A 7119-nucleotide genomic window follows, 5' to 3' on the forward strand; every position below is an offset into this window, starting at 1 on the left:
ACGAGCATCACGGAAATGACGGCATGAAGCAGCCCAGTTCTTTAGCACCCCGCGAGATGGCACCGTTCTGCCATTCTCTGTGCTTTGTGCTCTGACAATCTGCGGTAACAACACAGTTTCACCGCATGGATTGTCTTCCACAGTGGGTTAGTCCATGATGTCTGGTTACCGCCGACTGCTTCGCTTACAGCGGTGCCAAATAAAAATGCTGTTAGAAAGGTTACGGCGCTAAGCAGACGAAGACGTAGTGAGACGCAAACGACATATATGGGCACTAACTTCTGTTTATTGATCAGAAACCATTCGATTTTATACATGAAACCTAAGTGCAAAGTAATCACAGTAGAGATAGACTAACAAACGTGGAAGGGGCTAACACAGCTCGTGAGCCAGTGATCAGAACTGAATTATCCTGGCAGGCACATCCCACGAAACAGACAAGCAGCTATTTGATGTCTAAAAGATTTCTTGAACGGATAATTCAAAAGTGTAATAGCTGTCCTGGTCAAGACATTTTCTAGCCGTGGACGTCTACAGGTACTTCAGTAAGTTCTGCTAACGTTACGCTAAAAGTGGGCTAATGAACATCTCGACAAGAACAACTTCAAGAATTGTATTAGACGTTCCCAGAATTCTGTAATAATGGCTTCGGAAACATTATGCAAGCTTTTATAATACATCTTGACAAGAACAAGTTAATAATTTTATTAGATGTTCCCAGAATTCTGTTACAATTAAATTATAACAGAATTCTGGGGACGTCTAAGAAAATTCTAATTAAGCTATAAAAGCCTGCATACTGTTTCCGAAGCCATAACGTATAATGGCTTCAGAAACAATAAGCAGGCTTTTATAGCTGTCTTTAATACAGCATTTATAGATTGTCATCCTACAGGGATGTGGTAAGCAAAATTAATAGCCACTTCTTCAGCATACCATGCATCCGTATGCTAGCTTCATAGTACATATGTTACTATATAGCACTGAAAAATAAATTGAAGCATTACATTATAATATTTACAAAAACTTCCATAAAATTGTTTAACATATATCAAATGTGCAATACACATCCAAAGAAAATGTGCATAACATGCAGAAAAAAATTATCTGACCTCGTGAGAAAGCGGCTTTATCGACTAAAAAATTAAAGGACATGCAGATTGATTTTTCGACATTTTTAATACAGTAGAAAAAGTGGCCACATAAAATAAGACGTAGCTGCAGTAACCACAGCAATCCAGGTCCCTTCTCTCTTGGATACCACTGGCTTCCCACAGAAGTTTGCTCTGTAATACAACAGTGAAGAAGAAAGTGAGTAATCCACACTTAATTTACAATAAAGATGTGGAATTCAGTATTTCAAATAGCAACATATATGCCGTTGTTTTACATGGGTCACATTTACTTTATAAATTTAAGCAATACTTTCTCTCAAAATCGGCTGCTGTACGATGACGTTCAGAATTACGTTACAGATGCGATATGAAAAAGCTAGTGTTGAGTGAAATTAAACTGGCAACTGGTTTGATCGACACACGACTTGCAGTAGGTCATTAGCAGTTAGATGGTTTGCAAACAAATGTCTTACAAGAGTATGCTACTTTTATTTAAGTAGTGGTGTTGGTGGGTTGTAGCAACAGGCGGGCTTAGCCTGACAATCAAGGCCGGCAACTGCTCTTTCCGTGTGTCTCTTACAATATCACTGCGGTATTGTACCACATGTTAATAAAACCATTCTCTTCCTAAAGGAGCCCTAAACACTAGAATGGCCTCACTATTAAAGGACGTCGTCCCACAGATCTCATGCCGCAAAAAGTTTTCTAATCCTCCAACTATGAGTTACCACACCAATGCAAGACAATTTTCCTGCCTACTAGCGTGCAGGAAGCTACACAGAGGAGAAGCCAAGAGAGCAAAGTCCCGGTATACTACGCAATACAGCACGCTGCTGCCATCTTAAAGGCCACGCGCAGCTAGAATTTCTGTAATCATTAAACCAATTATGTGAAACTCCAGCTTTACCTCCCAGATCACAAAAGAACGCTCTGCTGCATACCGTGCATGCAAATATATTCGAGTCTAAATTCGTGCCAGCATGGGCCCGCCAAAACAAAAGTGGCGTGCAAGTTGGCCGTGGCGGCCGAATTTCGATGGAGGCAAAATGCAAAAACGATGCGTGTGCTTGCGTTGTAGTGCAGGTTAAAGAACCCCAGGTGGTCAAAATTATTCCCGAGCCCTCCTCTACAGCGTGCCTTATAATCAGAACTGGTTTTGGCACGGAAAACCCCAGAAAGAAGAAAAAGGCGTGCAAGTTGTAGCAGGTAAACGTATGCGTACCGTAAGGAACTGCGCCGTATCTGCAGGCGCTGGTCAAGGCTTGAACGGGGGCAAAATACTTGGGAAGAAAACCATGAGCACTGGCGAGCGGACGCTTGCGAGCCTAAGCACAGCCCTTTGAATCGCTCGCGGAAACGTCAGCGCGCCCCCCTGGTGCGGTCCAAGAGCAGATAGCAGTTCGCTGAAACGGAGCGCACGTTTGCGACCGCGCGCGGCCAGATCTGTCGGTGACGATAGCTGGTATCGCAATTCCGGCTTCTTCACCGCTTGTTCACGCAAAGGGAAAGGAAGGCACGGCTCCGATAAGGACGCTGGACGGGCGCGCACGTGTGCGCCCGGCCCGTTTTATTATTCTGTTTTTCATAAACTTTGATTGTCGTGATCACAGACTCATCGAGTGAAAAAAATCGGAAATGAATCAAATAACCCCGCAGGCCTTTTCTGCTTGTTCACCCAAAGGAGGGAACCAGCGAAAGGCTATATGATGCGACGTTAATGGATTGCATATGCCTTGTTAAAGTCGCACGGAATCTAACGCTGCGCGTCGGGCACGCACATTTTAAATCTTTTTCACTTTCATGCGCCGGCCCAAGCATGTCGCATATTTTCCGACTAAAACATCTAAAAAAGTTCCCGAGTTATACGCTCTCAAGACGTTCACCAAAGTATACTCGGGTGACGCCAGAGATGGGCTGTTACCACAGCTGCAACAAAATAGCATATTTGATGAACTGTACTTCCTGCTACATAATGTTTCCAAGAACATCTGTTTAACGTCTTCGCGTAGAGCAAGACGTCTATAGCCGTTTGTAGCCGTTTCGAGAAGTTTTCAAGACGTCATGTGTTTCGTGGGATCGGAGCAAGCATGCATTACTGGCGCAAAACGAGTATCAAAGCAACAGATGCAGCGGCACGTTCTAATCTTGGCGGCGATTATAGGCTATCTTTCATGAATGACATTTCTTTGTCACTTAATCTGGTGACGGCGTGCTCACGCACAAATTTACTGCTCTTTTTATTACTTGATATTGAGACATTATTGAAGTTCAGGCTATCGGAATAGTGAAACGTGTTAGTGCCCCGTCGGCCGACTTGTTAGATAAGGAGACGGCCATTTTGGATGGCTGAATCGGGATGATGTGGCGCCACTGTGCATGGGTTAAATAGGTGGCTGTTTCATGGAAATAAATTTGTTGAAGTTAGCACATTGTGTTGTCTCCCTCCTTTCCCTGTCCGCTGGCGCCATATATGCTTTCATAAATATAGGGTGATGATGATGATGATGATGACCTTTTCAGTAAAATGATCCGTAGCGGTTGCACAATTCCGCCAATAAGATTGTGCCACTCGATGAAGAACAATTGAAATGGAATAAATTACTTTGGAATCACGTTTGTGTGCTGCGTTTATGTGGTCTACTTCTTCGACGAAACTTTTCACTTGATAAATGTAGGTGATGAAAACATCAGAGCTTCCATCCACCTTACAGGCATTCAATAAGTTCCCTACTTTCACAAAGTCAACTCCTAATTTTGCTGCAATTGAATCATTTTTTTCAATCACTTATCACTATGGATGATGCATCCACGCACACAGATGCGGCTGTACTCTTCAATTTTTTGCACACCAGAGGTGTTGCTGCAAACAAGTTCCGCGAAGTCGTGTGAAGGCACCTGGTGTCTTTCAAGGAGTTCTACTTCACGCGCTTCCTCTTTTTGGTGAGCAAACACAGTTCAACGTCTTCTGATGCCATGGACAGAAGTTAGTTAGTTAAATTGGATTTATGGGCGCAAAAGCGGCTACGGCTATGCTGCGCCAGACACAGGGTGATAAAATTTCCTTCGTAAATGGAGCATACACTGTAGTAATTATAGCTTACTTAAAAACCTTGTTTCGTCAAGGAAACATATCACGTCAGCAGGCGCGTAGCTAGGGGGGGGGGGGGGGGGCTGATGGGGCTTCAGCCCCTCCCCCCCCCCCCTGAAATTTTTTCGTGCTGGCATGCACCGCCGACCAAAACTACCACCGACGCCGGCAATCATGCTGGGTTTTGTCTACAATGTCCTTTTCACGCTCGAAAAGACATTTCGGCACGAACATTGCGAACTCGGGCTGGATTTCGTGAACACGCCCTTGCCACTGGAGTCACGTAACGCAAGGAGCCCCATCCGAGCACAAACTTTCAACGGCTTTTCGATAGCGAGCGGGCGCGTTGCGGCATCTCGCAGCTGCCGCGGAATAAACGGAGCGCATGGATTTCAATTACGAAACTTTATGGGTATAAAGTTCTCATAAACTTTTGACGCGAAAGGTGCGCTGACATTTCCAAAGGCATGCTTTTAAAAGGTAGGTCACCACCTTCGAGAAAAATTTTCACAGTAACGGTCCGAAAGTTACAACTGCACTTTTGGTGTGTAAAGCTTAGTTATTTTGAATGTTTAAAATCAGAAAATTGCAGAAAATTACAATTCTTTTTTTATAAAAATCAAAATGTGCCGAAATATGCATGTTGCGCCAACAGTCATAAGTGAAATATGGTCGATGCGATTCAAATGCGACTTGGCAGGCATGTAGTGAGGACAACCGTCTGTGCACCTAAGCACCATCATCGCCGTATCTCAAAGCTGAGGCGCGTTATTATAAAAAAAACTAAAGATGATATCCGGCAGGTTTTTTTTACGCAATTGGCCATAGTATAAAATGTTACTGCTCGTTTTCATTAATTCTGCTTGAATGCACAGCTCTATGTATAACAAAACAGCACAAAAAATTTTACGCGAAGATATTTATTTCACGGAGAGTTATCACTGTTCCCGCAACTGCACATAGCAAAAAAACATGTTTTGAGACAAAAGGGTTTAAAGATTTCAAATGAATGTTTATGTAATAAAAACATCAGAAACGCCTAAAATCTAACAGACTCTTAGCTTGGGCCCTCCTTGGAAGCGGCACGGTCTCCTTTTGAGCGAGCTGATGCACGGATTTTTTTTCTTGCCTGCTTTGCGTCTCCACCTGAGTTGCGCGCGGCCTTCCTCACACAGCAGCAGACACTGGTCAGGCATGCCATCGTCGTGTAGTGGCCGTGTTTTTCATATTTCATAGAGTACACAGACTTTCTTCTTGAGTGGATAGCGCTAAATCCACGATGTTCAAAAAGCGCACGAAAAAGCACACGCGACACAGACGCAAACGCCACGCGAACGCGCGCAAAGTAAACAGAGTGTGCTGTATCGCCCCGTAGCCCACTAGTGGAATTTTTTAATGAACTCAGAAAATGACTTGCACTTGAAAATGAACTAAATCATACTAGAATGACGTAATATGCATTCTGAGAGACATTTATGATGAGGTAACAGATTCCGTGGTATCAGAAACCTTCAGTTTCGGTTTCGGACGCATCTAGGAGGGGTTGGAAAAATCGCCAGAACTTTTGAACCGCTTGAGCTATCAAAATAATTCTTTTTGCTAAATATTCTTCAATAGACAGGGAATCTACAAATATTAATTTTAAAAAATCTATTTTTTTGAAAAAAATCGGTTTTCGAAGGTGGTGACCTAAGATTTTCAATTCTAGAACTTTATGGGGTTAATGTTCTTATAAACTTGGGCCATCATGCGCGCACTGGAACGCTCGTGTCCAAGCCGTTCCATAAATGGAAGCGCGCGCTCGCAATCTCCCACACACACGAAAATACTAAATATCACCGTGACTGTCAGCTGGCAGCTGATAATTTTCTCCAAACATTTTCAGGAAGCGTGCCCAATGTGATTGATCAGCTGTACCAGGGCAGGGAAAGTAAAATATGAGAAAACAGAAGAAAGTGAACGGCCTATTATTGAGGATTTTTTTTTGCGGGCGACAAGGTCTGGCTCTCCGTGGCCACAGGGACAGGGGCCCTATGGATTTAAGCAATGACCCTGCTGAAAATACAGGCATTTTCAGAGTGCTTATTCGCATGCGAGCTGATTGTGGAGATACATATCTGAAGAACCATTTGGAAAGTCGCCCCAGTATTGCCTCGTATTTAAGCCCAGACGCACAAAACCAAATTATAGAAATTTGTGGTGACATTATGAAAGAAAGTTTAGATTGAAAAGCAGGCTGCTTCTCCATACTTCCTCACAAAACGACGGACATCGCTGGAATCGAACAGCCTACTGTTTCTGCAAGGTACCTAAACAAGTATGCCAACGACATCAAGGGAGTGTTTTAGGTTTTAGCACCGGAATAGATGCCCATCTCTCACTGCGACAGCAGGTTCTATGTAAATGTGTAAAGACTGCTGCAGCTTATAGTCACCCTTCCAGTGACCACTGCCAGCGCAGAGAGAATATTTTTTTAACAAGAGTTTACTAAAAAATCTACTTGCGCTCTACAATGTCTGTGGAACGCATGGTTAGGCTGGCGCTTCTATACACCCACAGAGACGTCGGCATCAGCGTGTCCGAAGTCATTGACCGCTTCGCTCAACTTTCCCGCCGAGAGAAGTTTGTCGTTTAGATAGCGAAGCAGCAAAAATAATGCAAGTAAAAAGCACTCTTCCTTCAGGTCCATAAGTTCTTAATTATGAAAACGTATGACCGTTCATTAGGCTTTTAAAACCGCAGAAAATTTCGCCATTTATTCTAGCAGTTAGCATCATTATCACAATTATCACGCGAATACAAAAATTACGAGGATACCAATAACCAATTTTGACCGACCTCGCTCATTGAAAGCCCGGCCCACGTGGCGTTCGCCAAAAACACACTCGGATATTGGGTAGTTCAACTTACCGCATT

Source organism: Dermacentor silvarum, chromosome 3, assembly GCF_013339745.2.
Source record: "Dermacentor silvarum isolate Dsil-2018 chromosome 3, BIME_Dsil_1.4, whole genome shotgun sequence".
Taxonomy (NCBI): domain Eukaryota; kingdom Metazoa; phylum Arthropoda; class Arachnida; order Ixodida; family Ixodidae; genus Dermacentor; species Dermacentor silvarum.